This window comes from Chlorocebus sabaeus, chromosome 20 (genome assembly GCF_047675955.1).
Source record: "Chlorocebus sabaeus isolate Y175 chromosome 20, mChlSab1.0.hap1, whole genome shotgun sequence".
NCBI classification, from domain to species: Eukaryota; Metazoa; Chordata; class Mammalia; order Primates; family Cercopithecidae; genus Chlorocebus; species Chlorocebus sabaeus.
In genome coordinates, this window is record NC_132923.1 from 126,736,799 (window position 1) to 126,749,569 (window position 12,771).

General features: G+C 43.1%; 1 protein-coding gene across 2 annotated transcripts in view; it reads right to left on the bottom strand.

Annotated features, from left to right (window-relative positions):
• The window catches only part of UBE4B (ubiquitination factor E4B), a 147,535-nt gene that overhangs the window by 94,713 nt on the left and 40,051 nt on the right, over positions 1 to 12,771 (bottom strand). The gene's annotated exons all lie outside the window — the stretch shown is intronic.

Here is a 12,771-nt window from a genome sequence, read left to right on the forward strand (position 1 = left end):
TTTTTCAGAGCTTTCAATGTAGTTTGGAAGACAAGATAAATGTACCCAAAACTAAGAGTGGTTTGTGTGGCACAATCTCTACTGGTTACAGGCCTTTTGGGGTGAATCTATATGTTGACTGGGACAGCAACAGACAACATGCTCTGAAAATCAAGATAGTGAATTACATGAAGAGGGTGGAACATGATTACAGAGCACCCTGCAAGCCCTCGGATTAGATTATAATTGGAAATAAGGAGATGAGGAAGGCTTTCAAGCAGGTGAGTGACGTGTATTATCTTTCCCACCAAGCCACAAGATCTTTAAGGGACAGGAACACATGGTATAGAAACCACTCTCACAATATTTGCCCCTGGGCCTTTGCTAGGCTCGGACACATGACAAAAGGCCATGAAAGCAGCATGGTGGCGCAGTTCACATCCCACTGGTGTGGGGAGAGTGCTAGTGGGCAGTCTGGAGTCAGAAGCAGACAGCTGGTAAAACTACAGGCACAGCAGAGGCTGCAGGATCAGGTTAGCAAAAATGGGGCAGGGGGTGGGGGCTGCAGATAGGGAAAAGTACAAGAATCAACCCCAAGTCGAAACAGGAAGTGTATTGATTCCCAGCACTACACGCTTCTCATGAACAAGACACCATCAGCACTTTTACCAGATTTACAAAGTAATTAGTATGACCCTAGAATAATGCTATAAGATGAAGCCCAGAACTAATAAAACATACCCCTTTGCTGGCCTAAAGGCCACTCTAATTTGAGGAAGTACCCATGCCAGCATAGGACATACCTGTTCTAACTCAGAATTAAAATGTACAAGCAAAAAGCAAAGGATTTCAACCACGGCTAGGAGCCTCCTGAACTCAGTAGCCTTTTAGGGGTCCTGCTGCAGCCCTCAGGCCTTGAGGCTTCTGTCTGAGCCTCTACCTCTAGCCAGCTACTTAACCACCCTGGAATTCTCTCTTTCTCCCAAGCTAGACCAAATAGAAGAGAAAAAAGAAAAAAAAAAAAGATTTTAATACAGCTATCAATGATAGGACCAAAGTTATAATTTCGTTGTCATTGTGGATAGCATTCTTAGCCAAAGACAACTTACCATAAAAGAATGGCTTCGATTTTGCTGACATTCCTACAGATGTATTAATAAGCAATCATAATGTTCATTAAAGACTCAAAATTGGAGAAGGAAAATGAGGGGAAATTGAACATGACTATTCCAGCCCTGTCTTGCATCAATCATTGGCAAGTCCATTCTTGCCCCAGGACCTTTGCATCTGTTTTTCTTCTGTCTGCAAAGATTGCCCCAGAGATATCCACTTGGTTTGCTCACTCACTTCATTCAGGCCTCTGCTAAAAATGTCACATTCTTCTAGAACCAGAAATACCACTTGACCCAGCAATCCCATTACTGGGTATATACCCAAAGGATTATAAATCATTCTACTATAGAGACACATGTACACGTATGTTTATTGCAGTACTATTTACAATAGCAAAGACTTGGAACCAACCCAAATGCCCATCGATGATAGACTAAAAAAAAAAAACATGGTACATATACACCATGCAATACTACACAGCCATAAAAAAGAATGAGATCATGTCCTTTACAGGGACATGGATGAAGGTGGAAGCCACCATCCTCAGTAAACTGACACAGAAACAGAAAACCAAACACTGCATGTTCTCACTCATAAGTGGGAGTTGAACAATGAGAACACAGGGACACAGGGAGGGCAGCAACACACTGGGGCCTATTGCGGGGAGGGTGGGCACAAGGTGAGGGAGAGCATTAGGACAAATACCTAATGCATGGGAGGCTTAAAACCTAGATGACGGGTTGATAGGTGCAGCAAACCATCATGGCACATGTGTACCTATGTAACAAACCTGCACGTTCTGCATGTGTATCCCGGAACTTAAAGTTAAAAAAAAAAAACAAAAGTCACCTTCTTAATAGGACCTACGGCAATTATGTACACACCCCCAGCGGTACTTATGCCAACATACTGGTCTCTTTTCCTCTATAATTACCGTCATCTGAAAGATTTTATGGTTTTGTTTGTTTCTGTTTTTTGAGACAGAGTCTCACTCTGTTGTCCAGGCTGGAGTGCATGGCACAATCTCGGCTCACTGCTACCTCTACTTCCCAGATTCAAGTGATTCTCATGCCTCAGCCTCCCCAGTAGCTGGGCCTACAGGTGCACACTACCACAGCTGGCTAATTTGTGTATTTTTTTGTAGAGGTAAGGTCTCACTATGTTGTCCAGGCTGGTCTTAAACCCTGGGTTCAAGCGATCCTCCCACCTAGACCTCCCAAAGCGCTAGGATTACAGGCATGAGCCGCCACGCCCAGCTGGGTATTTAAATTGTTTTCTCTCACTAAAATATAAGCCACATAGCCTAGAACAGAACCTACTGCATAGGGGAATTTAAATAAATATGATGTATTAAGTGAAGCCTATGTGAATTTAGAGCATTCAATAAATCAATGTAACAACCAACATAAACAAACAGATAAAACACACCAAACAAATTTGGAGGGATAAGAATAGGCCAGGAATAGTGGCTCATGCCTGTAGTCCCAATACATTGGGAGGCCAAGGTGGGAGTATCACTTGAGCCCAGGTTTTGAACCAACCTGGGTAACACAGTGAGAACTCGTCTGCACAAATAATTAAAAAATTAGGATGGGCGTGGTGGCAATTCCAGCACTTTGGGAGGCCATGGTGGGCAGATCACCTGAGGTCAGGAGTTTGAGACCAGCCTGGTCAACATGGTGAAATCTTGTCTCTACTAAAAATACAAAAATTAGCAGGGCGTGGTGGCCGTGCCTATAGTCCCAGCTACTCGGGAGGCTGAGGCAGGAGAATTGCTTGAACCCGGGAGGCAGAGGTTGCAGCGAGCCGAGATCGCGCCATTACACTCCAGCCTAGGCAACAAGAGCGAAACTCCATCTCAAAAAAAAAAAAAAAAAAAAAAAAAAACTCTAGCCAGGCGTAGTGATGCATGTTGGAAGGGTGAGGTGGAAGGATCACTTGAGCCTGGGAGGTTGAGGCAGCAGTGAGTTGAGATTCCACTGCTGCACTCCAGCCTGGGTGACAAAGTGGGACCCTGTCTCAAAAAACTTGGTGGGTAGAGGTTGCGGTGAGCTGAGATCATGCCATTGTATGCCAGCCTGGACAACAAGAGTGAAACTTCGTCTCAATAATAATAATACTGTTGTTTATAAAAAGTAGAATTTTTAAAAATATATAAAACGTTATTATTTATGACAGTCAACATTCTGTACAATAGATCACTAAAGCTTTTTCCTCTGATCTAGCTGAAATTTTGTACCCTTTGATCAACATCTCCTTCCTCATCCACCCCCATTCCCCAGCCTCTGGTAACCACCATCTACTCTCTATTTGCATGAGTACAACTTTTTAAGCTCCCACATAAGAGTGAAAACATGCAATATTTGCCTTTCTGTGCCTGGCTTATTTCACTTAGCATGGTGTCTTCCAAGTTCATCCATGTTGCCACAAATGACAGAATTTCTTTCTTTTTGAAGGCTGAATAATATTCCATTGTGGATACATATCACAGTTTCTTCTCCTATTTATCTGAAGATGGATTCTTTAGGTTGCCTCCATACCTTGGCTATTTGGAATAATGCTGCAATGAACATGAGTACAGGTATCTCTTCAGCATATAAATCTAATTCCTTTGGATATATACTCAGAGTGGGACTGCCAGATCATATGGTAGCTCTATTTTTAGTTTTCTGAGGGACCTCCATATTGTTTTGTAAAATGGCTATATAAATTTACACTCTCACCAAGGTACAATTTTTTTCTTTCTTTCTTTCTTTTTTTTTTTTTTGAGATGAAGTCTCACTCTCACCACAATGGAGTGCAGTGGCATGATCTTGGCTCACTGCAACCTCTGCCTCCTGGGTTCAAGCGATTCTCCTGCCTCAGCTTCCAGAGTAGCTAGGATTACAGGCACCCGCCACCATGCCCAGCTAATTTTTGTATTTTTAGTACAGACGGGGTTTTACCATGTTGGCCAGGCTGGTCTCAATCTCCTGACCTCATGATCCCCCCATCTTGGCCTCCGAAAGTGCTGGGATTACAGGTGTGAGCCACCACACCCAGCCGGTAGAATTTTCAATCAGCCTGTGTGAAAATGCTCCAAAAAAATCAACAACGCATAGCTAGGAGCCTGAGAAAGTGACTATTTGTGGCTGTACTGTTAAGTACAGGACACCAGCATCTGCACCTCTTCATAAGTTCATGCCCTCATGCTAAACAGTGAGCCCCTGGAGGCCCCTAACTGAGACTTCCCCATCCTGCATCCCTAGCTCTCAATACAGTGCCCAACAGACAGAAGCCATTTGTTAACTATTCAAGGGCATGAATGGAAGCAGGATGAAGACCATTTGAGTCAATATGTTAAAGAATAATTTTAAGTTAAATAATCATTAAGTAGGTTAAAAACTAGCAGCCAAAGGAAAGAAACAAATTCTGTTTCTGATCCAGACCCCAGAACTAGCCCAGAGGCCAAATATATAATCTGGCTTCTCACTAGTTCCAAAGAGGCCCCTGTTCATTTCTGCTCCCAAAGCAGAGGATCTTTACCTGGGGTCCACAGATGGAAAGAGATGTTAAGGGGCTGAAATTATAGCAGTCTGACTAGTTGCTAAGTCTTTCATTTAAATCATTAATAAAGAAGCATATAAATAACTATATTAAAATCTTTAAAAATATGTTGATAACTATATTCCTATATAATTGTGTAATCCTATTTTGTTATACACACTTAAAAGTAAATTTTGGGCCACGCACAGTGGCTCAAGCCTGTAATCCCAGCACTTTGGGAGGCCGAGACGGGTGAATCACGAGGTCGGGAGATCGAGACCATCCTGGCTAACACGGTGAAACACCGTCTCTACTAAAAAATACAAAAAAAAAAAAAAACTAGCCGGGCGAGGTGGCGGGTGCCTATAGTCCCAGCTACTTGGGAGGCTGAGGCAGGAGAATGGCATAAACCCAGGAGGCAGAGCTTGCAGTGAGCTGAGATCTGGCCGCTGCACTCCAGCCTGGGCGACTGAGCGAGACTCCATCTCAAAAAAAAAAAAAAAAAAAAAAAAAGGGTAAATTTTGAGGTCAGGTGCGGTGGCTCACACCTGTAATCCCAGCACTTTAGGAGGCCGATGGAGGAGGATCACCTGAGGTCAGAAGTTCAAGACCAGCCAGGCCAACATGGTGAAACCCCGTCTCTACTAAAAATACAAAAAAATTAGCCACGCGTGGTGGCGCCTGCCTGTAATCCCAGCTACTCAGGAGGTTGAGGCAGGAGATTCACTTGAACCTAGGAGGCAGACTACGCCACTGCCCTCCAGCCTCGGTGACAAAGTGGGACTCCATCTCAAAAAAAAAAAAAATAAAAGTATATTTTGAGAAGTTAATCAAAGCCTTCCCCAGTTTGCCAAAGGGAACCATGGAATGAAAACAATTGAGAACTCCACGCCTGTAATCCCAACACTTTGAGAGACTGAGGCAGGAAGATCGCTTGAGGCCAGGAGTTCAAAACCAGCCTAGGCAACATAGTAAGACTTCATCTCTACAAAGAAATTAAAAAATTAGCCAGGCATGATGGCTCACACCTGTAGTCCCAGCTACTTCTGAGGCTGAGGCAGTAGGACCACTTAAGCTCAGGAGTTTATGGCCGCAATGAGCCATGGTCTCACCACTGTACTCCAGCCTGACGTTGTCTTAGAAAAACAAAAATGAAACCTGCCAGCTCTAGAGAGTATACAGGCAACTGGAAGACCTATTCCACTAGACCTAATAATCCTGTCAAGATGAAAATGGTTGATAAAGGACCTGTTGGGGGACTCCAGAGCAATCATGACCTCTTCTTCAGAGGTCACAACAGCGAGGAAGGTTAAGGCCTTCGTTGGATATACTCAAGATGTTTGATAAGCAAACATCAAAGAGAAGACAAGCATAATTCCAAAACAAGGCTGTAAAATAAAATCAACCAAGACAGTTAAGAAGTTCTGAAGATGAAGCAATCACAAATCATCTAAAGATAAGGGAAGGAACTAAGAAAACTAGACTGTCCTCCAAAGAATTTAATAAACACAGATATTAAAAAGGAAATGAAAGAACATCTCCTCCCCAACTAGGCTAAAAGCTCTTTAAGGAAAGAAACTGAGTCTCACTCATCTTTGCACTGCCATGAGCAAGTACTGTGTGTGACCTGCAGTAAGCCCTACATTTTAAATGTAGAAGTAGCAGAATCAGCCAGGCACGGTGGCTCACATCTGTAATCCCAGCACTTTGGGAGGCTGAGACAGGTGGATCACCTGAGGTCAGGAGTTCGAGACCAGCCTGGCCAACACGGTGAAACCTCATCTCTACTAAAAATACAAAACTTAGCCACGTGTGGTGGCACACGCCTGTAACCCCAGCTACTCGGAGGCTGAGGTGGGAGAATCACTTGAGCCCAGGTGATGGAGGTTGCGGTAAGCCGAGATCATGCCACTGCATTCCAGCCTGGGTGACAGAGAGAGATTCTGTCTCCAAAAAAAAAAAAAAAAAAAAAAAAAAGGTAGCATAATCAGTGTTAAATATAAAAAAGTGGCATTCACCTGTAGGAAAAGCATCACGCACATATACAAAGTTCTGAGAGAGGCAAGAGCAGTGCCACATAACAATGCAGTAAAACATGAAGAAATGTCTGGAATGGCAAGTCTGGAACAGCAGTGACCTGTGGACTTAGTTCCACAGGCACTAGTTATGTTATCATGTACATTTGAAATATTTTATATGATAACTTTTTTCTAATTTTAGAAGAAAATGAATAGACTGAGGATTTTTAAAATTCTGCTCAGCGCTCAGCACACCAGGAAAACCAGAGACAATCCAGCTGGTTGTGGTGAGGGGAACAATGTCAGCCAGCTGTTTTTCAAAAGAACTCAAATCTTACTTCGCTTCTAACATTTCCAACCAGAAATATTTCTTTCATTCATTTAGCCACAGAATGCCTGGCATTTCCAGCATGCTTGCCATGTGCTAAGCGTGATGCTAGGGGTAAGGGGATGAGCAACACTGACAAGGCTCCTGCCTAACCTTACATTCAAAGGGAAGAGGAGACACAGATCAAAAACGAAGAAATAATATTCCTATTTGTAAGGAGGGTCTTAGCAGATGTAAGCAAGTTAAAATAAGCTCATACTCAATTAGGGTGGTCCCTAATCCAATAGCTGTCATAAGAGGGAAATTTGGACACAGACACACACAGAACAAAGATGGCCATGTGAAGACGGAGGTGAAGACTGGAGTTACGTTCACAAGCCAAGAAATGCCAAGGACCGCCAGCAACCATCGGAAGACAGAAGAAAGGATTCTCCCCTTGAGCGGGGGGCATGGCCCTGCCAACACCTCGGATTTGGACCTCTAGCCTCTAGAACTGTGAGAAAATAACACTGCTGCTGTAAGTCTTTAAAAGTTTGTGACAGGTTGTTACAGCAGCCCGGGGAAACTACAGAAGCAGATGGCACTGCAAGAAGCTGGGACTAGGCCGGGCACAGTGGTTCACGCCTGTAATCCCAGCACTTTGGGAGGCTGAGGGGGGTGATCATTTGAGGTCAGGAGTTTGAGACCAGACTGGCCAACATGGTGAAACCCAGTCTATACTAAAAATACAAAAATTAGCCAGGCACAGCGGCAGGCGCCTGTAATCCGGGAGGCTGAGGCAGGAGAATAGCTTAAAACTGGAAGGTAGAGGTTGCAGAGAGCTGAGATCGTGCCATTGCACTCCAGCCTGGGTGACAAGAGTGAAACTCCATCTCCAAAAAAAAAAAAAGGCGGGGACTACAGATGGGAGAAGCAACTGAAGGACCCCCTATAGCTTCTCAATCCTTGCTTTAGTTACTTGCAACTGAAAACAGCCCAACTAAGAGGGCCACCAAACAACTGCTGCCAAGCACTCCTGGATGAAGGACTTCTTACCACAGGTGGCACCCCACCCAGTTTTTGTCTCCGTTAGCACTTCTGGGCCAGGTGTGGTGGCTCACGTGTGTAATCTCAGCACTTTGGGAGGCCAAGGCAGGCAGATCACCTGAGGTCAGGAGTTCGAGACCAGTCTGGCCAACATGGCGAAAGCCCATCTCTACTAAAAATACAAAAATTAGCGAGGCATGGTGGTGGGCACCTGTAATCCAGCTACTTAGGAGGCTGAGGCAGGAGAGTTGATTGAACCCAGGAGGCAAATGTTGCAGTGAGTCAAGATCGTGTCATTGCACTCCAGCTTAGGCAACAGAGCGTGACTGTATCTCAAAAAAAAAAAAAAGAAGAAAAGAAAAGAAAAAGAAAAACAGAAAGCACTTTTTGAGTCTAGAACAAAAATCTCTCAACCACGTTCAGTGGATAATAAATCTGCCCACTAGCCCTAGGTCTAACTTCCAGGACCACAGAGAACAAATACAAGCCATCACCTTCCTCATGCCAACTTCTCACACTCTCTAATGGACAGCTATCGTATTTTCTTGAAATTTCTTTTTCTCTTTTTTGAGACAGGGTCTTGCTCTGTTGTCCAGGCTAGAACGCAGTGGTGTGATCACAGCTCACGGCAACCTCCACCTCCTGGGCTCAAGCGATCGTCACACCTCAGCCTCCCGAGTAACTGGGACTACATGTGTGCACCATCACGCCCGGCTAATTTTTTTAATTTTTTGTAGAGACGGGGTTTTACTACGTCGCCCAGGCTGGTCTCGAACTCCTGGGCTCAAGGGATCCTCCCACTTTGGCTTCCCAAAGTGTTATGATTACAGGCGTGAGCCACTGTACCTGGCCTGAACAGAGAATAGATGTAACCTGTCTTAAGAGATTTTCTGTTTGTTTTTTCACTTGTTTATTTAGGAAATCATGAAAATCTGTTTATCTAACCCATCAAAGCATGGCTAATAAGATCCAATTGTTTGTGACTATGAATAATGATGACTGTGTGAGAAAAATAATCAGGACTAGTTAGCATAGAGCTGCACGGGCAAGATTTAACCGTTTAGGGAATGCCCAAGCCTTTCTGTTAGTTTGTGTAACAGCATATGGGCTGTTACACAATGTCGCACTTACGCTTTAGTGGGGCCCCTCTAGCTCTACACTGAGAACAGACTCAAGTAAAGCAAGGGTGGGCATGAGAAGACCAGTTAGGAGGCTGTTCCAGAAATCCAGGCAAGAGATGCTGGTGCATTGGAACTGGGTAATAGAGGCAGAGGTGATGAGAAAAAACGAGGTGGTGAGACTCTGGTCTGCTTCTAGTTTTCTGACACCTCTAGAGCAGGGCCAAGCAAGCTCTAGTCCACAGGCCAAATCTGGGCTACTGCCTGTTTCTGTAAGTGAAGTTTTACTGGAACACAGTTACATATGTTCTACGGCTGCTTTTGTGCTACAGAAGCAAAGATAAACAGTTCTAACCTCACAGCCTCCAAAGCCAAAAATATTTACTATCTGGCTCTCAACAGAACAGAAAGAGTTTGCCAATCCAGGTCTAGAAAATATCAATTGTCATTTATTGAGATGGAAACCTGGGAGAAGATAAAATGTGAGGAAATAGCAAAGCTTGATTTGGGGCATGCTAGCTGTGACATGCCTGTTAGACATCCAAGCAGAGATGTCAGGTAAAGCGCTGGATATATCAGCCTGAGGTTCAAGGAGCAGGTCCAAGTTGGAGATAAAAGCTTAGGAATCATCAAATGAGGGTAATTAAAGCCAGGACATTGGATGACATCAGTAAGAGAATAAACCTGGATAGAAAGGATAAGAGGTTAAATATTGAGCCCTTGAATCCTAACATTTAGAAGTCAGGGAAATGAAAAGGAACCAGGCAAAGAGTGGAGAAGGAACAGATAGAGAGACTGCAGGAAAACCAAGAGAATGTGCTGTTCTGGAAGCTAAAAGAAAAACGTGTTTCCAGGAGAAGAGGGTGAAAGCCATGTCTAATGAGGCTGACGGGTCAGACCAGACAGTGACTCAGAGCAACCACAGAGCAACCACGGGAGGCCTCGCCTGACCGGAGTTGATTCAGCAAAGAGTGCAAGGGCAGAAGGGGACGGAGAGGACAGGCAATTCATTCCAGAAGTTCTGCTGCAAAGGTTTTGGTGCAGAGATGTGGGGGAGATGCTGGCAGGGGGAATTAGATCAAGAGAGTTCCTTTTGTTCATTCCCATGATGGGAAAAGTAATAGCATTATATAGGCTGTTTAAAAAAAAAAAAAAAAAGGGCTATATGAGATGGAAAATCTGATGAAGGAAGAGAAAGCAACTGCTGGAGTGAAGGCTGAGTAACTGAGGGGAGATGCGTTCTAGGGTCCAGGCTTCAATAGGAGACAAGAACTGGGCACACATACAGGTAGGCAGATGGATGTGATGACTGGGGCTGACAGAGGTTCCCTGCCTAGGGCTCTGCCTGCATCTGTTTTCTCAATGAAATATGAACCCAGAGTTATGAACCCTGTGGTGGCAAATGCCTATAGTCCCAGCTACATGGGAGACTGAGGCAGATGGATCATTTGACCTTAGGAGTTTTAAGCTGTAATGCACTATGATTACACCTATGAACAGTCACCACACTCCAGCCTGGGCAACATAGTGAGACCTCACAGCCCAAAAAAAAAAAAAAAAGAAAGAAAGAAAAGAAAGGAAAGGAAAGGAAGAAAGGAAGGAAAGGAAAGGATGGAAATGAAAGGAAGGAAAGGAAAGGAAGGAAAGAAAGAAAGGGAAGGAAGGGAAGGAAAGAAAGGAAAGAAAGGGAAGGAAGGGAAGGAAAGAAAGGAAAGAAAGGGAAGGAAGGAAGGAAGGAAGGAAGGAAGGAAGGAAGGAAGGAAGGAAGGAAGGAAGGAAGGAAGGAAGGAAAAAGAAAAGAAAAGAAAAGAAAAGAAAAGAAAAAGAAAGGAAAGGAAAGGAAAGGAAAGGAAAGGAAAGGAAAAGAAAAGAAAAGAAAAGAAAAGAAAAGAAAAGAAAAGAAAAGAAAAGAGAAAAGAAAAGAAAAGAAAAGAAAAGAAAAGAAAAGAAAAGAAAAGAAAAGAAAAGAAAAGAAAAGAAAAAAAAAGAAAAGAAAAGAAGGGAAGCCAGGCCATCAGCTGAGAGAGTGAGCATGGAGAATGAGGTCCTGCACACTGGAGAAGGTATGAAACAGATCAGCAGAGTGAGTGAACTGGGAAGCATGGTGTAACGGCCTGCCAGTATCAAGGGTCTACTTGAGTTTGTGATCATGAATTTCATTTTTTTTGTTGTTGTTGTTTTTGAGACAGAGTCTCACTCCATCACCAGGCTGGAGTGCAGTGACGTGATCTTGGCTCACTGCAACCTCCACGTTCTGGGTTTAAGCAATTCTCATGCCTCAGCCTCTCTTGTATTGGAATTACAGGCAGGCAGCAACATACCCGGCTTTTTGTATTTTTTTTGTGAGATGGGTTTCACCATGTTGGCTAGGCTGGTCTCGAACTCCTGACCTCAAGCAATCTACCCACCTTGGCTTCCCAAAGTGCTGGGATTTACAGGTATGAGCCACCACGCCCAGCCATGTAATCATGAATTTGAAATGAGACAGACATTTCAAAAGTTTTCAATTAGTTCAGTGGTTTCAAACGGTTCTGAGTTTTTCTATAGCCTTATTCCCGTGCATGAGAGAGATTAGGTGGGGAATGGGATTTAACCAAGATCCTGGTTTAAATAAGCAAATAAGACAAAGTGACAGAGGTTCTCTCCAGGACAGATTCCAGCATTCCAGGTATGGCCTGATCAGGGTGAGGCAAAGAGTACTGTTGTCAGTACTGTGTCCGAGGAAAATCACATTTGGAATCCTGAACCCGTCAATCCTACCAGAAGACCATCAGAGCTTCTCAGAGACATACAGAGGAAACATTATAGGCAAGGGCATTCTTTATTACTAATAGGTGTTTTGGCTGAACCACATTAGGTCTAAACATTTATATATATATGTATCTATAGTCTACATTGATACCTATCAAGAAGTACAGGAACAAAACCTCTGCAAATACTTTTAATTGACACATGATTCTAGATCAAGAAGACAGATGATGTAGGTTGACTATCAAATTATTAGATAATATTATGATCAATGCAGGCCTCTTAGCATCCCCTTTACCCAACTAGAATCCTAAGTAATTATAAAATAATTATTATATGACAATAATACTATGCTTGATAGGAAAGTTCACAGACAAAAGAGAGAGATTTGCAAATACACAGTATGAAGAAGTATCATCATTTCCCAACAAAGACAGTCCTGGATATCAAGCATCAGCTCATTTATTATAAAGAAATAAACTTTTACTTTTAATGAGATAGTTCTAAAACATCCTATCAGGTAGTTTTATCCTCTGAAAAGTTAGAGAAAACATTATGTGCCAATGTAGAATGAAGACGAGGAAATCTGCAATTAGAGGTGTTCATTTTGACCATTATTTTAGTCTTGCATTTTCAGATTATTTTATCTTAAAACCATCAACCAAATTCATAAAATCAGCAGAACCACATTCAGTCTTAATCATCTTGTCATCAGAGATAATACCTAAACCTGTTTGGGAAAAAAAAAAAAAAAAGATGCAAGTTATGGAAAGAAAAGCAATTGGTTTAACAGATTGCAATAAAAAAAAAAAGGGGGGTAACACAACACATTGCAACGATATTTAAATTACTGCTTGGAGGATTTTAAAGAGCTGATGTCCGCTTCATTTTAATCTGTTCTGGAAACATGGCAACC